The sequence below is a fragment of the Hyperolius riggenbachi genome, chromosome 1 (assembly GCF_040937935.1).
Source record: "Hyperolius riggenbachi isolate aHypRig1 chromosome 1, aHypRig1.pri, whole genome shotgun sequence".
Taxonomy (NCBI): domain Eukaryota; kingdom Metazoa; phylum Chordata; class Amphibia; order Anura; family Hyperoliidae; genus Hyperolius; species Hyperolius riggenbachi.
This window is the reverse complement of record NC_090646.1, coordinates 78,385,290-78,410,445: the sequence shown is the minus strand read 5'-3', so window position 1 is coordinate 78,410,445 and position 25,156 is coordinate 78,385,290. Positions and strand designations below refer to the sequence as shown.

Genomic DNA, 25,156 nt, shown 5'->3' with positions numbered 1-25,156 from the left:
CCAACTATATAGGAAAAAAAGGGTTTTATAGCGGTTTTCACTCTGGGAACACTGTACCACTCATACGTATGAGTAAATGTGTATTTTAAATTTGACAGTTTTTCAAGATATTGGCCCTTTAAGGAGACAAAATAAGCAAGATGATGATAGCTTTATTATGCCCTTATTGCACTATAGGATTAGCTTTTCTGAGAATCAAGTTAAATGAAATCACTGGAAAGGGTAGACTGTGCCAGCGACCTGACAAAGGTAGTGAGACCCACGAAAACAATTTCTTTTTCTTTTTTTTTTTTTACAATTTCTGAATGTGCGAATAAAAGGAGACTGAAGCGAGGGTAGTCATAATTAAACAATGATGTAATTGTCACATATATATATATATATATATATATATATATATATATATATATATATATGATGCAAGGGGGTGAGCAGCGCAAACCATACAATTATAATTGTGCATTGTTTGCAAGCGGCAAAAGAGTCCCTAATCTCCATGCAAGCATAAAAATATAAAGGACTGCAGTACACAATTGTAAAAAAGGAGTAACAAGGGCTCTTGGTCATGCTTTACAGCATTAGTAAATGCGCTCAAGCTTGCCGACTGTGCCAGTTACCCTCATACAGTGACCCATATGCAATTCACTTTTCCTCCTGAGTTTTTTCCTAGGTGATATTTTTGCACCTTGTCATAAAATGTCCTTTAAACCAGCAGCAAGCAAGAAAATACTCACACTAATTTTGGCAGTACTTTTTAACCGGTACTTTTTCAATTGCAGAACTGAAAAGATATTTTCAAGAGAATATGAAAAGTATCTTCTAGGAGATAACTGAGGAGAAAAAATTACTTGTATATGGGCCAGTGAGTCCTACTCCAATAATGCAAAAAAATGCTACTTGTCTTCACAACTGTTTAATGAGGACAATGAGATGCATCTATGCAGAGAGCTCAGTCAGAAGCTAGTTGGAAGGGTGAGGTGCTTTTAATTTCATGTTTATACCCATTTGTTTGATCCTCTGGCTTTTGGCATTGTCCCCATAAAAGAGATGTGAAGAGAAGTAGCATTTTGTTTGCACGGTTAGAATAGGACTCATCGTATGGGGCCTACATTCAAAATGGCTGTAGGCAAATTTGGGCGCAGGGTGAAACCAAAAGATGGCTCACTCTGCTGCTGCTGAAACTCAGGGTCAAATTAAATTCTATTCTACCTACGAGTTGTTGCAACTCGGGGGAAGGGACGGGACATGTAATTCCTGCACCGGCTATAGGCGGTGGACAAATTACCTGTGTGTTTGTTATTTTTTATTTGAGTTCCGACAATCGCCAGTGTCCAAATGGGTTACTGAGCATCGCCATAGCCGTAATTCTCATTATGGCCTATGGCGGTGCCCACACGATAGCGCTGAAATTAGCTTATCCGCCATATAGAGAACACTTTGGCACAGTCGGTGAGCTTGAGCGAGCGCATTTACTAATGTTGTAAAGCAAGCCCTTGTTACTCTTTTTCCAATTGCATTTTATATATATATATATATATATATATATATATATATATATATATATATATATATATATATATATATATATATATATATATATATATGGCCCGGCGTTGCCTGGGTATGCATTTGGTTGGTGTTGGCTGCACCCACTTTTTCTAACTCAATGACCAAGTTTGTGAGCTTTGCGGTCTTTGGCATCAATAATTTGCATTGAAATGAAACAAATCTGATTGGCTGTGGCTCCACCCTCCTTTCTGAAGTTGAACCCCAGTCACCCAATGACCAACTGTACCAGGTTTGAGGCTTGTGCCATTAACACTGCAAGAATGACAGCAATTAAATATTTGCCTTGAAAATCAATAGGTGAATTGTGATTGGCTTTTGTAGGCTTCACCCACTTTTCTGAATATCAATCCCAGTCACCCAGCGACCAACTGTGCAAAGTTTGAGAGCCCTGCCATAAACAGTGTACGAATGGCTGCAGTTTACATTTTCCAGTGAAATTTGTATTTGTCTCCGCCCACTTTTTGGTTATGGGAATAAAAAGTATCCTATACTTTATTCCAGGTAATGTACTATGTGTGTGCCAAATTTCATTCAAATCCGATCAGCCATTGTTGCGTGATCGAGTAACAAACATTCAAATGTCCAAAGTTTCACATTTATAATATTAGTAAGTAAGATATACAGTATAATATAGTTTACCAGAGATTGTAAAATTGTGTTTTATCTCTTACATTCAGTGTCATATAAACAGGGGATGCTGAGCTTGCGACCACACTGGGGCCCCTGGACCAGAGGGGCACACTCCTTCATTCATTGATTCTATGCTGGTAATGAACACCGCTATATGTGCGTTGCATAGTGGTAATCCTTAAACTGTTTCCTCACTCTAAATACACCTCTCTGACACTGCAGGTGTCCTTGGCAGGTTTTGGGGCTCCTTATCAATAGAGTACTTGGGGCCCCTTGTAAAACTCGCACTGGGGCCCACAGCTCCTTATGGCCCATACTCACGAGGGACTTTTGTCGCCTCAACACGCGGCGCGCGCGTGTTGCGGCGACAGGTCGCCCGTGAGTATGGGCCGTGCGCACCCCCGAACTGTCGCCCGGAACGGGCGCGCAACCCGAACTGTCGCCCGTCGCTGATGTCGCCAGGCGATTGAAATGTTCAATCGCCTGGTGACAGTCGCCGCCGCAACTCCGCCGCAGCTGTCGCTAGTCCACGTGAGTACGCGGACTAGCGACAGCAACCTCCATTGGGATACGCATAGCTTCCGGCGGGGGGAGGAGGAACGTCGGTGTGTACGCGGAGGGACGTGGCGACGAGCTGTCGCCGGCATGTCGCCCACACGCTCACGTGTGCTGGCGACAGGCTACTTTTGCTGCCCGTGAGTATTGGCCATTAGTTACACTGCCTACATTTGCCAATAAACTGCCTCTTATCATTCATCTTGAACTATTATGTAGTTTGTAATTGCTGTTTACCGCTGTACATTCTATAGGATTTTCCCGTGGGAATAGCTAATTTTCGTTGTACTAAGCGGCTTCCAACATAAATCAGCCCAACTTATAATTCCGGTCTAACAAACAGATTTTATGAAGGTAGTACAACCTATTAAAGTGTAATTCAATAATAGGAGCTTCCACAGCCAAACCAGCTCGATTATACTTCCATGTGATTTCCTTCTGCTGAGAGATAGTTTATTGTACCGAGTATTAATCCTTCTTTCTGGAATGGTTCTAAGCCTAATAATCGACTCCAGCGAGTGTCCAGACTGTAAAGACTTTTTACCACTGTCTAAAGTGGAAAAGAACATCTGGTGGATATTTGGCTGTACGTGTGACTAACCACAAGATTGGCTTCTGGAAGAAAACCCAGAATTCCTTGTAATAACAACCCACGCTGAGGAATGTTACCCGGCAGATTCTAAACAGGTTAAATAACAGCAGTGTGGGACGCCTGTGTGACAGGCAGCTATGTCATCGTGAGTACAATCTACCTACACCCATCCTCACAACACCATGCTTAAAGGATACCCGAGGTGACATGTGACATGATGAGATAGACGTGTATGTATTTACAGTGCCTAGCACACTAATAACTATGCTGTGTTCCTTTTTTTTTCTTTCTCTGCCTGTAAGGTTTGAAAATCAGGTATGTATGTGACAGTTCCTGTCTGGGTCAGGACTGGGCCAGACTACTGTACAGTACAAACCTCAGTGATAAGGAATTACAGTCATAAAACACTTTCCTAGCAGAAAATGGCTTCATAGCAGTAAAGAGATAAAAAGGGTCAATGGTTCATAGATTTTAGCTCTGGCATACAGTACATCAATGAATGTGTCATTGCGCAGAAACAATGAAACAGTAAAAACTTAAAAAGTAGATTTAGGTCGCATTCACAGTGGGACGTTATGGTCGCACGTTATAAAGCCTTATAACGCAGCTTACCGCACTGCAATGCTAATCCTATGGGCCGTTCCCAGTGCGATGTTAAAGTTGCGTTAAAAAAATTGTTGCGTTGTGGTAACTCACTGCTTGCAGTGCGTTACCTCTTAACGCAGACACGTTGCGAGACACGCAACATCCCTCTGTGAATACAGCCTCAAATGTAAAATGCAGCTGTGAGATATCTAAAAAAAAAAGTCATTTCTAGGAGAAGGAGGATAGATACAATTGTTTATCTTATCGGTTTATTTTTTACCAAAAATTGGTTTTCAGTGGGAAACCATTGTATATGCAAACTTGATGAATATCAGTCCCTCTAGAACAGGCATGGGCAAACTCGGCCCTCCAGCTGTTAAGAAACTACAAGTCCCACAATGCATTTGCCTTTATGAGTCATGACTGTGGCTGTCAGACTCCTGCAATGCATTGTGGGACTTGTAGTTCCTTAACAGCTGGGGGGCCAAGTTTGCCCATGTCTGCTTTAGAAACACAATTAATTTTCCCTTTAAAAAAAAAAACACTTTTTAGTTATACACCTAAATCTTGATACTAAACGAAATACATAATAAAAGGGAATAATATACAATTAAAAAAAATCCTTGCATTGCAAGTACCTTGGTTTGAGAGTGCTTTGCAACACAAGCAAAAATGTTTATGGGCAGCAGAAAAAAAGGGCGCCGGCTGAGGGTGGACGAAAAGGGCGCCTTCATAGACTTTAATGCAATTATCGTTAATACGGCGAAAAAGCAATTTACATTACAACATTATAGTTTTTATCGTTTTAGAAGTTTACAACGGTATAGTTATTATTTCGTTAATAACTACAGATTTTATGCTTTCTGCAGAGGGAGTGGTTAGGGTTAGGCACCACCAGGGGGAGTGATTAGGGTTAGGCACCACCTAGGCGGCGGTTAGTTTTAGGCAACACCAGGGGGTTGGTTAGGGTTAAGGCCCATACACACGTCGGATTTCCGCGAACGACGGGTCGTTTGAACGTCCCGTCGTTCCGTCGTTCGCCCGCTAAATCGGGCGTGTGTACAGGCTGTCGTTCGCTTGATAAGGGTGAGTTTGAGCGATCCGCCCGGCGGATCGCTCAAACTCACCCTTATCAAGCGAACGACAGCCTGTACACACGCCCAATTTAGCGGGCGAACGACGGGACGTTCAAACGACCCGTCGTTCGCGGAAATCCGACGTGTGTATGGGCCTTTAGGCACCACCAGGGGCGTGGTTATGGCTATGCACCACGGGGGGGGGGGGTTAGGGCTAGGCACCATCGGGGGGTGGTAAGTGTTAGGCGCCACTAGGGGGGGAGTGGTTAGTTTTAGGCACCACCAGGGGAGGGTTCTGTGTGAGGGTAGGGTTCGGTTAAGCAGTATTGATGGAAAACGTAACAACATTTAACGTTAATATTTATTCGTTATTATTTCTCGTTTGCTTTTGCAACAGTAATTATCGTTAATAAAGCTTGACAACGATGGTTCTCGTTAGCAAATTTCGTTAATACCTGGCGCCAAATTTGTTAATAACTCGGGCCCTTTTCTCACGGTGCCCTTTTGTCATGCATGTTGTTTATGGCATTTTGACTTTATAAGCAAACGTCTTGATGTACACAAAATGTATGCGCGCCTCTCGTCATCACAATTGAGATGATGTCTCTTCCCTCTTTGGCGCTGCAGGATTGTACTTATTTGTACTTAAAGTGGATCTGAGATGAACTTTTACACATTGCATAATTGAGTTCTTTTCCTATTGTTTACAGGGCATTCCTCAAGCCAAATACTTTTTTGTTTTTGTTTTTATACTGTAATTCCCTATAAACTAAATAAGCCACGCCCACAGGTTTTCAGGGAGCCAAGGCACTTTCAGACAGTAGCAAGGGCTCATGGGAGCTCAGTCTGGGCAGGAGGAGGGGGTGGTATTACTAGCCAGAAGATTTCAGAGGCAGAGGGGAGGAGGGAGGAGGAGGGGGGATTAGGTTTTTTTGCTCAAGATGCAGATAAGCCTGCCTCTGTGTAATGTTTACAAACAACATGGCTGCTGTCATTGTATCACAGGAAATAATCTATCATATTCTATTAAAGCTGTTTGCAGCTAGATTTGTTGTGTAAACTATCGAAACTTTAGATAAGATATATAAACAAGTTACTTGTTGTAGTTAGGTTTTCATCTCGGATCCGCTTTAATCTGAGTGTAGGGACTTTACAAAGTCACATTTCCATACATTTCTCCAAAGTAAGCAAAAGCAACTGTCACTGAATAAGTTCCTTGTTAAAGCCACAAATAAAAAATTCAACTTGGGTTGAGTAAACAGCAATGATTCTGTTAGTAATACTGAAGGTATTTTCCCATTTTTACTTTATACAGTACAGTGCTCTGTATTAAATATTTTTCTACGAATGTTTTTGGATTGTAAAACGAGTGTCCATTAATTCTTATAGGGAAATTTGCTGTGATATAAGAATGCTTTGGATTACAAGCATGTTTCCTAAAAGAATTATGCTCATAAACCAAGGTTCCACTGTACATCCAGCTTAAAGAATCCCTGAACAGAGGATAAAAATGGAACTTGAACTTACCTGGGGCTTCCTCCTGCCCCCCGTAGCCCGTGAGGTCCTTTGGCGTCCTCTGGGTCCCCTCCGTTCTTCCACTGGCAGCTCTGATATTGCGAGACTTGGCCAGCAGTTTTGCACAACTGCGCATGTGCAGCCCATCCACGTGCCTGACTCAATCACATGCCCATTGTAGTAAGCATTCTAAATAAGCACGGTTCACTCTTTGTGCACAGTTGCGCACAACTCCTATCAAAGTTGCACGCTACCGGAGCCACCAACGGGAGAATGGAGGGGACCCAGAGGATGCCAAGGGACCTCACAGGCTACGGGGGGCTGGAGGAAGCCCCGGGTAAGTTCAAATTCAATTTTTATCCTCTGTTCAGGGTCCCTTTAAAGCAGGGGCGTCGCCAGGGGGTGAAAGGGGGTGCTCGAGCACCCCCTAGAATTGTCAAAGCACCCCCTGGCATGAACTGACTTCAGGCGTCTAAGAGACGCTGAGTCAGTTCACAGCGACAGCAGAGCAGGGCTACGGTAAGATGGCTTCCGAAAGCCCTGCTCTGCAGACTTCGAGTCTGCAGTGCAGGGCTTCGGGCGGCCATTTTCCCGTAGCCCTGCTCTCAGCATACAGGCAGGAAGTCACGTGATGTCGGGAAGGAAGAGGATTGTGGGAGCTACGCGCCATAAGGAGGTCGGGACAGGAGGTGTTCTGACTGTAGGTAAGTAAATGGCTTTTTCTTTTTCAGGTGGTGCTGATTGTGGTCAGAACTGCTGAGGATTGTGCATATTGTGGTCAGAACTGCTGAGGATTGTGCATATTGTGGTCAGAACTGCTGAGGATTGTGCATATCGTGGTCAGATCTGCTAACGATTGTGCATTTTGGGGTCAGATCTGCTAACGATTCTGCATATTGGGGTCAGATCTGCTAACGATTGTGCATATTGGGGTCAGATCTGCTAACGATTGTGCATATTGGGGTCAGATCTGCTAACGATTGTGCATATTGGGGTCAGATCTGCTAACGATTGTGCATATTGGGGTCAGATCTGCTGAGGATTGTGCATATTGGGGTCAGATCTGCTGAGGATTGTGCATATTGGGGTCAGATCTGCTGAGTATTGTGCATATTGGGGTCAGATCTGCTGAGGATTGTGCATATTGGGGTCAGATCTGCTAACGATTGTGCATATTGGGGTCAGATCTGCTAACGATTGTGCATATTGGAGTCAGATCTGCTAACGATTGTGCATATTTGGGTCAGATCTGCTGAGGATTGTGCATATTGGGGTCAGATCTGCTGAGGATTGTGCATATTGGGGTCAGATCTGCTAACGATTGTGCATATTGGGGTCAGATCTGCTATCGATTGTGTATATATGGGTCAGATCTGCTAACAATTGTGCATATTGGGGTCAGATCTGCTAACAATTGTGCATATTGGGGTCAGATCTGCTAACGATTGTGCATATTGGGCTCAGATCTGCTATCGATTGTGTATATATGGGTCAGATCTGCTAACAATTGTGCATATTGGGGTCAGATCTGCTAACGATTGTGCATATTGGGGTCAGATCTGCTGAGGATTGTGCATATTGAGGTCAGATCTGCTGAGGATTGTGCATATTGGGGTCAGATCTGCTAACGATTGTGCATATTGGGGTCAGATCTGCTAACGATTGTGCATATTGGGGCCAGATCTGCTAACGATTGTGCATATTGGGGTCAGATCTGCTGAGGATTGTGCATATTGGGGTCAGATCTGCTGAGGATTGTGCATATTGGGGTCAGAACTGCTAAGGATTGTGCATATTGGGGTCAGATCTGGCAACAATTGTCCATATTGGGGTCAGATCTGCCAAATTATTGAACGTGTTTTTTGTTCAAATCTGCTCACATTACGTGTATTTTCTTGAGAAAACCTGCACAATTATGTGAATTTTCTGGGGAAAGGGTCACCAAAACTTGGGCCCTCTGTCTTTGCGTTGCACTTTTAAAGGGAACCCGAGGTGAGAATAATATTGAGGCTGCCATATTTATCTCCTTTTAAGCAATACCAGCTGCTTGGCTGCCGTGTTGGTCCTCTGCCTCTAATTCTTTCAACCATAGACCCTGAACAAGCATGCAGCAGGTCAGGGGTTTCAGAACTGACAAGATTAGCTGCATGCTTGTTTCTGGTGTAATTCAGTTCACTACTGCAGCCAAATAGATCTGCAGGGCTGCCAGGCAACTAGAATTGTTTAAAAGGAAATAAATATGGCAGCCTCCATATCACTCTCTCCCCGGGTTCACTTTAAATTACAGTTAGCCCCGTCCTCATCCGGTCATGACCACACCCATTTTATTGCCACAGCGCGCTTTGCACGCCGCAGGTTGTAGCCACACCCATTTTTTTGCCCATCTGCTTTAAAGTGAACCAGTTTATAGTCATAAGAGGTTTTTAGAAATGGTGATTTCATTTTGCACACAGCCCACTAAATAATCTGCTTTTCTGATGAACTGTGTTTTGCATGAAGTTTTAGTAAAAAAAAAAAAACCACAAGAAACAGCATACCAGAGCTGCGAAAATACCAGGTATAGTATTTATTTTGTAAAAACTGTCGGGGGATATGATTATTTTATGCCAAAGCGTTCATCTCTGGTTTCCTTTAAGGTTATGAATCTAACGCAAATGTCATTCGTAAAATGAACGCTGAACATATTAGCATGAATGTTCCCATGGGAAGCCTGTAATGTTTGTTGCTTAAAAAGCTCAGCTCTCATCTCTTAACCTACAGTATGTATGATATGTGACAATGTAAGCAATACTAGAGTGTTACGTTGCCTAATAAACTCCAGTATGTGAACATCTATGTGTATTGCTGCTGAAATACCATACTCCACCTCTTCAATACAACTCCACCCTCGCTGACAGTATCTATGTAACGTTCAATGTTCTTTGTAATTCATTGAATTGTGACGCTATACTAAGTAAAGTGCATTAATAATTTGTATCATCCATACTCATACCGTACAGGCGTATTACACAATTCCGTGCAAGGACACAAAACAATTCATACATTTGCTCCACAACACGCAGACAGAAAACTAGGTCCCATATGCAATTGATTTTTCTCCTGAGCTTTCTCACATCCTCTATAATAAAACCCCTGTGTCCGTGCGCTGTCCCTGTGTAGCGTCCGTGCTGGACCGTTGTACGCATGTGCACACTGCGCAGCACGGACAACACTACACAGAGATAACATGGGACCAAAGAGACGAGTGGGCGGCGTGTCAGCGGGCGGCCGGGGTTGCGGCGGGTCAGCGGGGCGGAGTGCACGCTCGGCGGGTGCACACATGCGCGGTGTGACACTGCTGCGGAGAGTGGGAGGGGAGTGGAGGAGAGGGGAGGGGAGGTGGGAGGGAAGTGGAGGAGAGGGGATGGGGATTCCACACAGACCTAGAGCCCATTTTTAAACGGGCTTAGGTCACCTAGTTTTATCAATGAAGCATCTATAAGTTCCCAACAACCAAGTCATTACTCAAAGTAAGCTTGATAGTACCTATTCTTCAATTGCCGGATGCAGATTTTTTTTGTTTTTTTGTAGACGAGATCAAAATGTATCTCCAGGGAGAAAAGTTAATTGAATAACAATAACATTTCGATAGCGCTTTTATCCCATAGGACTCAAAGTGCTTAGGTTCTCTTAGATTCAATAATTGGTAGTAGGATAAAGTATTAACAAAGAGGATAAAATTATATTTCTGCAAATGCCAAACTGAGCAGGTTGGATCTAACCACCTTATGACCCTCTATCGCCAATTGGCGGTCGCAAGATGGCTCCGAACGCCGATTGGCGTCAAGTCCTGGGGGAGGAAATTAGCAGGGATCGCATGTGCATCCGCGCTTGAGTGATGGAACGGGCTTCGTCAACAGTCTGCCGAACTTACGAGAGCCCTTCCGGTGGATCCAGAAGGCGGAAGACGGTGGCGCGGGACAGTTCAGGCGAAAGGAAGCTGGAGGAAGCCCCAGGTATATACACATTTTTTTTTCTATCATGCCATCTCAGGTTCACTTTACACACATCCAGAGCTGGAGCTGTCCTGATCTGCTGAGGTAAGAAGTTCCATAATGTAGGAGCTGCATGACAAAAAGTTTTCTGTGACCAAATGTTTTCAGGTGGACTCTGGGTATGACTAGATTAATAGAACCTGTGGATCTGAGACTGCATAAATTGCTATGCAGCTGCAACATTTCTTTCATGTATCCAGACCATATGCCAAATAAAACTGTAAGCGAGATTGAAGCAAAATTAACCCAACCCCCCAAATCCTCCAAATACACAGATACATGAATTGGGTTCCCCCCAAAAATGATCTTAGTCTACGATAGGGACATTGAATTATAACTGTGGTAGCATTAGATTGAGAGCTTCTCCAAGTGTTAGAGACATGACTATGTACTCTATAAAATACTACATACAGTACATGTCAACACAAGATAACTACATAATAATAATAATAATAATAACATCCACATTGTTACAAGCGGACAATTGTTTTAGAAACCAGGAGTTCATATCATCTGTTTGTATTATAAAGCAGTAACTGCTATAATTTCTATTCCCCCACTGGGGCTGTACAAAGTAGATATGGAAGTAGTGATACAGAGACAACAGGAGCCCAGTCATACAATATGTCACTAAAGTTGACCACGAGTAGAAAAGGATGAAATGGTCCTCACAAAAGTGGGTTGCATCAAGGGGCAACCAACCACATCAGGTAGGTGGAGAGTTATAACGTGCCTCCACTCAGGTATCCCTAACGTGGTGTGTTGGGGGTGGTCACTCTCTTCAGAAGAGTACTGGTACTGATTATGGCCAAACTACTATAGACCAATAACACCCAAAAAGGGAGGTATTTAACACAACAAGTGTGTAGAGTCACCCAGAGAGGATAAGAATGTGTTAAAAACCAATAAAATGGAAACAAAGTAGAGGTGACTACCTCTCCAAGGACACTAAAAGGCATTGCAAGAAAGGATTATTTTGCACAGGTTGGCAAACCTTTCTCACAATATATTTTATTGTCATTTGAGAGGTAAGCAACCTCTACGTTCCTTTCCATTTTATTGTTTTTTAAAACAATCTTATCCTCTCTCGGGGCGCCTCTTTACACTTGTTGTGCAAAGCAGGTTGTTCTCACTCAATAAGAAGTAATTAGACAGGTGGATCTACTTAAACAAACACAGAACACAGAGATGTGAATTTCTTCAGCAACTATGAGTGGAAGACTTTTAATTGTGTGCTGTGCCAGAGTTTGGGCATAAATAAGAGAAATCTGTGAAACACAAATAGTCTATGAGCTCTTCTGAGCTGTATACTCCTTTCCATCTGTTCCTTATTTATTGCACAGCTCTGCATCACTGGATAATATGCTGACCCTTTAATAATAAAGTAAAATTATACTGTATTCATAATATTATACATCACCATCACAATAAATAATAATTTGCCTTCAGAATGTAGAAGCAACAAGTGCTTAGGTAACTGCAAAAACGCTAAGAGCCATTTTATGAGTGAATTAATAAATATATGATATAGAACAGCATCACAGACATTTGCAATATTTAACTTTAGTTTTTTTTACCTTAATAAATGACTGCTTGCATTTTGAAGGGTCCTCTGAATGTCTCTTCTTCTCCTTCTTCAGAAGCCTGGAGTCACTCTGCACACAGTCAGGGAGATGAAAGGCAGTGGCCGGGGTGCTGCAGCTGTCTTGTTGAGGCATTTGACATTCAGCGGGTGAAGACCACGGAAGGACTGATGTTCCAGAGATCTGCTCCTCAATAATTCAGTGAATGCTTCTTGTTATTTTCCTCCTTGGAGTGTGGCGAGATGAAACTGCCGCCTAATTATTATAATCCCTTTCTGCACAAACAAATAAAAGTGTCTTTTCATGTGCCGAGGCATCCTTGTGAAGTTGCAAGGCTTTAATTGGAATTGATATTATTAGCATAGAATTTGAATGATTGCGAGTCTTCCTCAGCTTTGCTGTGATCTACTGAGGCTGGAGACATTACAGAGAATAAAAAAATGTTTTGCTTTTTTCAGTTATTGACTCCAATGCCTGAGATGTCCACAACATGTTCACTAAGGATGATTATAGCCATTCTGGAAAACTTTCTCTGTATGCAGATAGAATCAGTACTTATGTGTTTCTTGAAGCAGTAGTTCTGCACCTGCGCAGTACGCTGCGGACAACATGGACTTGATTGACAGCGACGCTTCACGCAGGCGCAGTAAGGACGACCTCGAGGTTGGCTTCTGTACCAGCGGGGACACTGGGCCATGCTGTTGGGACATGTCGGCTTCAAGGGGCTGGAGAAAGCCCCAGGTAAGTACTGTACAATGGGGTTCAGAAGTTTGGGCAACCTTGTTAATCGTCATGATTTTACCGTATAAATTGTTGGTTGTTACGATAAAAAATATCAGTTAAATATATCATATAGGAGACACGCACAGCAAAGCACATAGCACTCTCTGCTGCAACTCACTGGCTCACGATCACATGACCAGCTGCATGGGGTTCAGGGACCAAGGGGGCCCCATGTCCATGACATAATTATGCACAGGCTGCTCTAGAATTATTTTGTAATGGTGGCAGGTGAGCTATGCAGGTGCTGGTTTCACTAGGGTGGGAGCTTGGCATATGCGGTGTGGCCATGCGTGGGAATATGGGCGTGGTCATAATGGGTTATGGGTGGACCCAAATGTATATGAAATAAGTAGCAGTGTTATTCACAGACAGTGGGTCTGCCCAGATAAACTTTAGATAAAATAATCAAGTAGTTAAATGCCTTATGATATTTCACTGCTAAATAAAAATATTATGTAGTCACACACCTCTAGATAAAATAATTACCGGTAAGGAGTCAGGTGCCTTACAATGAGCAAATAACATTTTAATTAAATAGCTTTGCTATGTTCTTTGCTGGGCTATTTCCTGGGTGCTTTGCTGTGCAGTTTGCTGGGTGCTGGGCTGGGGGCTTTGCTATGTGCTTTGCTGGGCTATTTCCTGGGTGCTGGGTGCTATGCTGTGCAATTTGCTGGGTGCTGGGCTGGGGGCTTTGCTATGTGCTTTGCTGGGCTATTTCCTGGGTGCTGGGTGCTATGCTGTGCAATTTGCTGGGTGCTCGGCTGGGGGCTTTGCTATGTGCTTTGCTGGGCGCTGGGTTCTTTGCTGTGCAATCCTGGGTGCTGGGTTCTTTGCTGTGCAATTTGCTGGGTGTTGGGCTGGGGGCTTTGCTAGGCACTTTGCTGGGCTATTTCCTGGGTGCTGGGTTCTTTGCTGTGCAATTTGCTGGGGGCTTTGCTAGGCACTTTGCTGGGCTATTTCCTGGGTACTGGGTGCTTTGCTGTGCAATTTGCTGGGTGCTGAACTGGGAGCTTTGCTGGGCAATTTGCTGGGTGCTGGGCTGAGGGCTTTGGTGGGCAATTTGCTGGGTGCTGGGCTGGGGGCTTTGGTGGGCTATTTGCTGAGTGCTGGGTGCTTTGCTGTGCAAGTTGCTCGGTGCTGGGCTGGGGGCTTTGCTGGGCTATTTGCTGGGTGTTGGGCTGGGGGCTTTGCTGGGCTATTTGCTGGGTGCTTTGCTGGGCTGGGGGCTTTGCTGGGCTATTTGCTGGGTGCTTTGCTGGGAAATTTGCTGGGTGCTGGGCTGGGGGCTTTGGTCTGCTATTTGCTGAGTGTTTTGCAAATTGCTCGGTGCTGGGCTGGCGGATTTGCTGGATAATTTGCTGGGCTGGGGGGCTTTGCTGCACTATGTGCTGGATGCTAAGCACTTTGCTGTGGTGCTGGGCTGGGGGCTTTGCTGGGCTGGAGGGCTTTGTTGTGCTATGTGCTGGATGCTAAGCACTTTGCTGTGCAATTTGCTTGGTGCTGGGCTGGGGGCTTTGCTGGGCTGGAGGGCTTTGCTGTGCTATGTGCTGGATGCTAAGCACTTTGCTGTGCAATTTGCTTGGTGCTGGGCTGGGGGCTTTGCTGGGCAATTTGCTAAGCGGCGTAGGCACTTTGCTGGGCTGGAGGGCTTTGCTGTGCTATGTGCTGGATGCTAAGCACTTTGCTGTGCAATTTGCTTGGTGCTGGGCTGGGGGCTTTGCTGGGCAGCGGCATAGGCACTTTGCTGGGCTGGGTGCTGCCTCGCTGGGTAGTAGGGCTGGTCGCCACACTACCGCTACTCACAGACCTCAGATCAGTGATGACCGGAGAGAGGCAGGGCGCACATTACCGGCCGGGATGCGGTACAGAGACAAGGGTCAAGGCTGGCAATGCTGATGCTCGATGTAAGCATTCATTCTGTCACTGCGGTGACAGACAGACCTGTGAATTCTAACAAGGACACAGGAAACAAACGAGGACACAGGGGGACAAAAAGGGGCATGGATGAGGACATGAGGTGGGCAATAAAGGACACAAAGGGGAATGGAGGAGGACACAAGGGGGACAGAGGCGGACACATGGAGGACACACGAGGATTACCCCTCCCCCCAGTTGCTTAGAGTAACGCCTTTTTTGTTTTACATAAAAACACCCTGCTCTTTATGATTAATATGTTCTCTACCACAGCAAAGGAAAAAAAGATGCCTATATAGGATTAATTCATTAAATTAATGATATAACAGTCATGAACCAGTTGAGTAGTCAAATTGTAATCAGTTTATTGTGGACATATCCTTTAAAAACAGTTAAAATCCAAAATGATTAAAATCTCCCTGAAAGCTGTAGGTAAACATCACCCCTCCCAAACAGGTGCTATAATGTCGAGCGTCAAAAAACGTGCATCTATTGAATCAACTGGGACCAATCTAGATCAGTGTTTAGCCAAAGACAAGACAAAAATACAAATATCAAAAAATAGTGCTACACAAATCATCACTCCAATGTAATACAATCACAAACAACGATATCCACGCTGTAAAATAAATTGTCACGTGTAAAGTGCAATAGTGCTGTATAGAAAGTGTATGAAGATTGGCTCATCAGGCTGTCTCCCTGTCCCTCTCCTGGTGCCATTTCCTGGTGAGCCAATCTTCATACATTTCTATACAGCACTATTGCATTTTATTTTACCCTGTACTGTATTTCTGGTATCTACCTAGTCCTGCACTATTGCGTGACAATTTTACAACGAGGATGTCGTTGTTTGTGATTGTATTACATTGGAGTGATGATATGTGTAGCACTATTTTTTGCAATTTGTATTTTTGTCTTGTCTTTGGGTAAACACTAATCTAGATTGGCCCCAGTTGATTCAATAGATGGACGTTTTTTGACACTCGACATTAAAGCACCTGTTTAAGAGGGCTGATGTTTACCTACAGCTTTCAGGGAGATTTTAATCATTTTGGATTTTAATTGTTTTTAATGGATTTGTCCACAATAAACTGATTACAATTTGACTGCTCAATCATTGGTTCATGACTGTTATATCATTTATTTAATGAATAAACCCTATATAGGCACCTTTTTTTTTCTTTGTTGTGGTAACTTATTTATTAGCCCTAAAGGGTTTACCAATAATTTAGCACTGTGAAGTGCATGCTCCTGTTTATGGTAGTTAAGATACGTTCTCATTGACAGGGAGCCTTTTCAAGGTGGTACATCTTCTGTAAAGCTGTACACAGGTGCGTAACAATAGACCCTGCAAGGGATGCAGCCGCAGGGGGGGCCAGAAGCCACAGGGGACCCCGTGGGGGGAGAAGTTTCTTTTCTCTGTCCTGAGAGACTGACAGCTAAGGGCACCGAGAGAAAAAAAACTTTCTGCTCTCCACACAATTGTTCTAATGACTGAATCTGCTAAGGCATCATACAACGTTTTGCTGACAAAGATTTGTAGACAGTCTCTATTCAGTGTGCAGCAGGCTCTTGTGTATGGTGCCCAGCCCACAACCTCTTGACTCCCGTGTGTGTCTGTATGTGAGAAAACATGCACATTTTATTACAGAAGCTTATGTCATTGATAGAGAAAATGTTCCCAGTGCTTCACTGTTGTCTGTTTATATCTGCATGGGGAAAACACATTCAAGAGTGTACTAGCCAATTGAAAAACATTGGTTCTCAATTTACCTGTGCAGAAAGTGAGGGTGGAGGAGGGGGCTCCATCCAAAGTTTTGCAGGGGGGGCCCAGTGATTTCTAGTTATGCCCCTGGCTATACATAATACAAAACAAATAGAAGGGAGCAAAGAGACATGAGACTGTATGATCAGGACATCCAGCAATACAAATACAGACATTGTTGATGTGTGGTGTGAGACATCCCCAATTCTGGTACGTGTTCATATGATAATTTCAGCATAAGAAACACTAGGAGGAGGTCCCTGCCCTTGCAAGCTTGCAATCTAGAGGGTAGTGGGTTGGAGACATTGGGGAAGGAGACACAGGAGTTAGCATTCATTTTTGTTCTTTCATAAAGGGCTCTTAGGTATTCTATAGAATGCCTAGGCAAAGTACATAATATGTTAAAACGAAAGAAGGCATTTTGTACTTTACCTGAAACAATTTAAAAGGACAATATTGATTAACCTGTTTTGTTCAATTGAAATAGGAAATGTTTGGATAGTGTTGGTGTATACATTTCACTGCTTATCTATTTGATTACTGTTATCTAGAGATGTAGCGAACGGTTCGCCGGCAAACGGTTCCAGGCGAACTTTGGTGGTGCGCGTTCGCCTGCAGCAGGCGAACTTTTGCGGAAGTTCGATTCGCCCCATAATGCACTATGAGCGTCAACTTTGACCCTCTGCATCACAGTCAGCAGGCACATTGTAGCCATTCAGGCTACACTAAGCCCTGGAGCCCCCCTCCCCCCCCCCCCCTTATATAAGGCAGGCTGCGGCGGCCATTAGCCTCACTCGTGTGCCTGCTAGAGACAGACTAGGGACAGCTGCTGCAGACTTGTTCTCCTAGGGACAGATTAGTTAGGTTCTTGGCTGCTTCGCTTGCTCCTGGCTGATTATTATTGTTTTGATAGCACCCCTCAATAGCTCTTGTCAGAGCTAATCCTGTTCTTTTTTTTTTTTTTTTTGGAGTGTGTGTCAAACTGACACTTTTGTTGCAACACAGGCTTGCTAATTCATAGTGTGTGTGCCACTGCCAGCAGCCCAGCACATTTAGTGGCTACCTGTGTGTGTGACAGGGAGCTGCACATTGTACTGCCCAGTACTGCATATACCCAGTACCTGTTGTGTTTACTTAACCCACCTCATCACTGCATATACCTAGCTTTCTGTTGAGTGAACCCAGCTCACTGCATCTAACTACCTGTTGTGTTGAGTAAACCCAGCTCACTGCATCTAACTACCTTTACTGTTCAGTGAACCCACCTCACTGCATATAACTATCTTTATTGTTGAGTGAACCCACCTCACTGCATATAACTACCTTTACTGTTGAGTGATCCCACTTCACTGCATCTAACTACCTTTACTGTTTAGTGAACCCACCTCACTGCATATAACTACCTTTACTGTTCAGTGAACCCACCTCACTGCATCTAACTACCTTTATTGTTCAGTGAACCCAGCTCATTGCATCTAACTACCTGTTGTGTTGAGTGAACCCAGCTCACTGCATACAACTACCTGTTGTGTTGAGTGAACCCACCTCACTGCATCTAACTACCTGTTGTGTTGAGTGAACCCAGCTCACTGCATATATAATTACCTTTACTGTTCAGTGAACCCACCTCACTGCATCTTACTACCTTTACTGTTCAGTGAACCCACCTCACTGCATATTATTATTATTATTATTATTTAGTATTTATATAGCGCCAACATATTACGCATATTATTATTATTACATATATTATTATTATTATTTAGTATTTATATAGCGCCAACATATTACGCATATAACTACCTGTTGTGTTGAGTGAACCCACCTCACTGCATCTAACTACCTGTTGTGTTGAGTGAACCCAGCTCACTGCATATATAACTACCTTTACTGTTCAGTGAACCCACCTCACTGCATCTAACTACCTTTACTGTTCAGTGAACCCACCTCACTGCATCTAACTACCTGTTGTGTTGAGTGAACCCAGCTCACTGCATCTAACTACCTGTTGTGTTGAGTGAACCCAGCTCACTGCATTTAACTACCTTTATTGTTGAGTGAACCCACTTCACTGCATATAACTACCTTTACTGTTCAGTGAACCCAGCTCACTGCATATTACTATCTGTTGTGTTGAGTGAACCCACCTCACTGCATTTAACTACCTTTATTGTTGAGTGATCCCACCTCACTGTATATAACTACCTTTATTGTTGAGTGAACCCACCTCACTGCATATAACTACCTTTACTGTTCAGTGAACCCACCGCACTGCATCTAACTACCTTTATTGTTCAGTGAACCCAGCTCACTGCATCTAACTACCTGTTGTGTTGAGTGAACCCAGCTCACTGCATATAACTACCTGTTGTGTTGAGTGAACCCAGTTCACTGCATATAACTACCTGTTGTGTTGAGTGAACCCACCTCACTGCATCTAACTACCTTTACTGTTCAGTGAACCCTCCTCACTGCACCTAACTACCTGTTGTGTTGAGTGAACTAAGCTCACTGCATATATAACTACCTTTACTGTTGAGTGAACCCAACTCACTGCATATAACTACCTTTATTGTTCAGTGAATCCACCTCACTGCATATAACTACCTGTTGTGTTGAGTGAACCCAGCTCACTGCATCTAACTACCTGTTGTGTTGAGTGAACCCAGCTCACTGCATCTAACTACCTGTTGTGTTGAATGAACCCAGCTCACTGCATATATAACTATCTTTACTGTTCAGTGAACCCAGCTCACTGCATATTACTACCTGTTGTGTTGAGTGAACCCACCTCACTGCATATAACTACCTTTATTGTTGAGTGATCCCACCTCACTGCATTTAACTACCTTTATTGTTGAGTGAACCCACTTCACTGCATATAACTACCTTTACTGTTCAGTGAACCCACCTCACTGCATATAACTAACTGTTGTGTTGAGTGAACCCTTCTCACTGCATATACCTAGCATCCCCCGAGATGGACAAAATGGACAAACCAGGTAGAGGAAGAGGTAGAGGCAGACCCAGAGGAAGGCCACCTGGCACCGGCAGGTCTGTGCGAGGTGGTGTTGCTGTGATTTCGTGTGGACCTGGCCCAAAATACAGTACTCAGAAGAAGGCATGTGCCATCACTTCCCAAGATCAGGACGTGCTTGACTATTTAACACAGAACACCTCATCTCCCGCAGCCAGTGCCACCAGCGCTAGTACAAGCACCACATCCGCTGCATTTGACACTTCGCAGGAGTTATTTGGTGGTGGTGGTGGTGAAATCACTGATTCACAGCCACTACTGCAACGACAAGAAGAAGGCGCAGGTACACCACCTTATACGTCTGAGTTAGGTGGCGATAGTATGGACGTAACGTGTGAGGAGGGGGATGATGAACCACCTGAAGTTGGTGCAGTTGTGGAGGTGTCTGAGGAAAGCGAAGCTGGGCAGGAGGATTATGATGACGATTATACGGATGCCATGTATGTTCCAAGTAAAGGAGATGACCAGGGGGACAGTTCAGAGGGGGAGTCAGAGAGGAGTAGGAGGAGACGACTCCATGATAGAAGCAGAGGGAGCTCGTCCTCAGAAACAGCTGGGGGCAGTGTCCAGCGCCATGTATCGCCAGCTATGGACACCCAGCCAACATGCCCTTCAACCTCAGCTGCTCATGCCACCGTAGTGCCATCATCCCAGGGGGGCTTAGCGGTTTGGAAATTTTTTAACATGTGTGTCTCAGATCGGAGCAAAGCCATATGTTCTCTCTGCCAGCAAACATTGAGCCGTGGAAAGGCCAACTCTCACGTAGGGACAAGTGCCTTACGAAGGCACCTGGAGAAAAGGCACAAACAGCTATGGCAAGAACACCTGAGGAAAAGCAGCACCCAAAAGACAAGCCACCCTCCTTCTCCTCTTCCTCCTTCCAGTGCATCATCTTCATCCGCTTTCTCCCTTGCACCTTCACAGCCACCCTCCTCCACACCGCCTCTGCCCTTGAGCGGTTCCTTCTCCTCTGCCCACAGCAGTACCCAGCTGTCCATAAAGGAAGTATTTGAGCGTAAGAAGCTAATGTCTGCCAGTCACCCTCTTGCCCGGCGTCTGACAGCTGGCATGGCGGAACTATTAGCTCGCCAGCTATTACCATACAAGTTGATGGAGTCAGAGGCTTTCCGTAAGTTTGTGGCCATTGTTACACGGCAGTGGAAGATACCAGGCCGCAATTATATTTCACAAAAGGCCATACCCAAACTGTACCGTGCAGTTGAGAGGCAAGTGGTGTCATCTATTGCGAAGAGCGCTGGGTCAAGGGTCCACCTGACCACAGATGCCTGGTCTGCCAAGCACGGGCAGGGCCGCTACATTACGAACACAGCCCTTTGGGTCAACCTGGTGACCGATGGCAGCAAGCAGGGAGTATGTGGCTGCGCAGCGGACCGACTTGTCACACCTCCACGGCTTGCAGGCAGGCCTCCTGCCACCTCCTTTCCGCCTGCTACATCCTCTTCGCTGTCGTCATCCTCTTCAAAAGCTGTCACCCAGTACCTGTATAATTACAGTAGAAGGACACAATCTGGGAAGATGGGGATGTTGTGGCCCAACAACTGGACACTGATGCGAAATGCATGCAGGGTCATGGAGCACTTTGAGGAGGTGACCAAACTGGTGAGTCGCGCTGAGGGCACCATCAGCGACTTGATCCCCTACTTACTTTCTGGAGCGTGCCATGGGTGGATACAGCTGTGGAGGAGCGTGAACGAGAACAGTTATGGCAGGAGGAGTCGTGGGAGCGATTTTCATCCGAACCAGAGGTTTCCTCAGCACCTGCGGCAGCACAGACGGGGGAGGAGGAGGAAGAAGAGAAGTGGTGTGGGGAAGGAGAGGAGTCAGATTCTGATGATGATGAGGAAGGTGTTTCTGTGGAGGAGGAAGAGGCGGCTGAAGAAGAACAACCGCGGCAGCCGTCACAGGCAGCTTCTGCTGCTCCACGTTCCCGTGGTATTGTTCGTGGCTGGGGGGAGGAAGTGGAGTTGCGTGCCATCACTGAGGAAGAGCAAGAGGAGATGGAGAGTACGTCTGCATCCAGCTTTGTGCCGATGGCCTCTTTCATGTTGTCCAGCCTGTTGAGGGACCCCCATATCAAAAAACTCAAGGCGAATGACCTGTACTGGGTGGCCACGCTACTAGACCCTCGGTATAGGCACAAAGTGGTGGACCTGTTACCAACTCAACACAAGGCAGAAAGGATGCAGCACTTGCAGAACAAGCTGTCAATGATGCTTTACAATGCATTTAAAGAGAATCTGTATTGTTAAAATCGCACAAAAGTAAACATACCAGTGTGTTAGGGGACATCTCCTATTACCCTCTGTCACAATTTCGCTGCTCCCCGCCGCATTAAAAGTAGTCAAAAACAGTTTTAAAAAGTTTGTTTATAAACAAACAAAATGGCCACCAAAACAGGAAGTAGATTGATGTACAGTATGTCCACACATAGAAAATAGATCCATACACAAGCAGGCTGTATACAGCTTTCCTTTTGAATCTCAAAAGATCATTTGTGTGTTTACCTTCTTTCCCCTGCTTCTCTCATGCACTGAAGTGACAGGCTTCCTGCAGACAGCTCTGCCTGTGCCTGTGTTTGTAATTCCTCAGTATGTGTCAGCCAGCTACTTTCACAGCCTAACAGAGGAGGATTTTTATCCAGCTCTCTTCTATCACTGATAAGATAGCAGAGACGCTGCTGGCTTATGTAAATACACACACACTGGAGTGTGCATAGAGGGGCCTGGAGACTGTGCATAAACATACCAGCACGGAAGAGTTGGCAGCCTTCCAGACACAGGCCGACAAGTCTGACAGGGGAAAGATACATTGATTTATTACAGAGACAGTTATAGTAGAAAGTGCTGCTGTAAGGCAGAGCACATTAGAACAGCTTTAGGAACTTGTAGGATGGTAGAAAAAACGTTGTAATTTTTGGTACAGAGTCTCTTTAAGGGTGATGTGGCAGCACAACGCAATCAAGGTACCACTGGCAGTAACCCTTCTCCTCCAAAGTCCACGCAGGCAAGGACAGGATGCTCCAGCGATCTCAGGGTGATGTCGGACATGCGGACATTCTTTAGTCCAACTCCTGGCCATAGTCCTTCCGGATCCACCCTCCACCAACGCCTGGACCAGCAGGTAGCCGACTACCTGGCCTTGAGTGTGGATGTAGACACTGCGAGCAGCGACGATTAACCCTTGGACTACTGGTTGCGCAGGCTTGACCTGTGGCCAGAGCTGTCCCAATTTGCCATACAACTTCTCTCTTGCCCTGCCGCAAGCGTCCTGTCAGAAAGGACCTTCAGTGCAGCTGGAGGCATTGTCACTGAGAAGAGAAGTCGACTAAGTCATGACAGTGTTCAGTTCCTGGCCTTTATTAAAATGAATGAGGCATGGATCACGGATGGCTACTGCATGACCGAAGACTAAGTCAGTCCCCACACACAGCATCTCTGCCTGCAGGCCGCTTGCCTTCTCCGCCACCACCAACAGGGTCCAGGACTCTAGGCGGATTCCTGAATTTTTAAGGCCACTACACTAGCAGCGGCCGCTACACTAATTTTTCTGGTGCGTGTACATGCCTGCCTAATTTTTCTGGCTGCACTGCCGGCGGCTGCAACAAAAAAACAAAAGGCATGTACATGTGCCCATCCCACTTCGCGATCATTACCTTGTCGCGGTGAATGGGCTTGCGTATCACAATGAAGCAATGACCGCCGGCTATTTGAGTGTCTCGGGTGGGGGTGGGACACAAAAGATAATAAGGTCGTTGCTTCATTGTGGTCAGACCAAATTTGATCAGCTGGACAGTCACTGTTGTTCTATCATTGAGCTACCACAGCCCGGCGACCATATGGGCTTAAATACCGCCACGGCCTACACTCTCGCCACGGTGCGCACCAGTCCAGCACGGCCGTCACTACGCAAACAGCTGTTTGCGGTGCGTTACACAGTGAGTTTGGTGTGTCAGTGTGAAGCAGAACTCTAATTACACTCCCTGATTGATGTATACACATGCAAGATGTTTTAATGCACTTTAGGCTTGCAATTTAGCATTCAATGTGATTTCTGCCCTTAAAACGCTGCTTTGCGTCAAATCCAGATTTTTCCCCGGGACTTTGGCCATGTATCCCACTCCGCCATGCCCCCCTCCAGGTGTTAGATCCCTTGAAACATCTTTTCCATCCCTTTTGTGGCCAGCATAATTTTTTCTATTTTTCAAAGTTCGCCTCCCCATTGAAGTCTATTGCGGTTCGCGAACTTTTCTGCGAACCAAACCTTCCGCGAAGGTTCGCGAACCGAAAATCAGAGGTTCGGGACATCACTGCTGTTATCTAATTCCTTTCACATTTTTCTGACAGCAGTCTGCTGAAAGTCTGACAGCAGACTCAGCCTTGAGGGGAGGGGGGAAATTCCCTCACAGTGTATCTGTTAACTCTGTGTGTCCAGACCAGAGAGCTCAGTCAGAGACAGACAGAACTTTCTCTCACAGAGAGCAGATGAAATGTATCTTATGTGCAACATAAACATTTGTATACTGTAGTGTGTGAAACCTGATACCCGTTTTCATATAATCTGCTTCAATATTACACTATTCTTGGCATGTCAAGTTGCAGAGATTCATACAGATTCATACCTCTGCAAATGAGACATTCCAAAGTAGCTAAAATCTACACACAGTGATTTAAAGCTTTTGCCTCTGATGTGGAGTTAAGTGGAGGTAAATAAAACAAATTTAGATTGATATATTGTGACTCAATTGAGTTTTTTATTTTCGAGGGAGGTAAGTCCACCTGAACATCCCTCTCTTTTAGACGGTTTTTAAACATTTTTATTCTACTCTGGCGCCTCTGTACAGGCTTTTGCTGAAATTTTGCCTCTGATATTTAACATGAAAAGTAGGAAAATGTTTACACAGCTACTTAGACATTATTTGTACATTGTCATTTTAGAACACTTGGGTATTGATAATGTTCCTTTAAGCATTTTATAAAATGGCTGGAGTTTGTACTTTGCCTGTAACATATACATCTTATATCGTCTGCACTGGCTGCTGTGTCTACACTTTCCTCTTAAAACCTTCTCTTCATATTTGAAGGATATATGATGCCATTGGGCCTTCGTGTTCCTTATTTGTTTCTTCTGTTCTTAATATTACAGGCACTATCTGCATGGATCACTTGTAATGCTGCAAACAGTAAATCTGGATAAAGCTGAGACGAAGGCTGGATATTCCATTTGGCCTTCTCGCTGCTGAATGTGAATGAGAAGCTTGTTTAGTCTACAGTGTTAATTTATATTGCAGGAATATTCTCAGGAGACATGGTGCAGAATGAGTGACAGAGTAAAGTCTGCCCTAAAAACTGAAGAACAGTAAAGAGATTGTTCTACTCTACAAGCAGCACTTTGGCTAAGTGGTTAACCCCCTTGCCTTGCAGTACTTTGGTCTTGGGTTGAATTTCTATTAGGGACACACACCGCAAGGAGATAGGATACTTTAAGGGCTTCTTTTGGG

General features: G+C 44.7%; 1 long non-coding RNA gene across 1 annotated transcript in view; it reads right to left on the bottom strand.

The window, feature by feature from the left end:
• LOC137545584 (uncharacterized) overlaps window positions 1-25,156 on the bottom strand; it is an 82,088-nt gene that overhangs the window by 26,505 nt on the left and 30,427 nt on the right. The window contains exon 3 of the long non-coding RNA XR_011026061.1: window positions 12,134-12,414. This is a non-coding gene — a long non-coding RNA (uncharacterized lncRNA). The remainder of the gene's footprint in view (window positions 1-12,133; window positions 12,415-25,156) is intronic.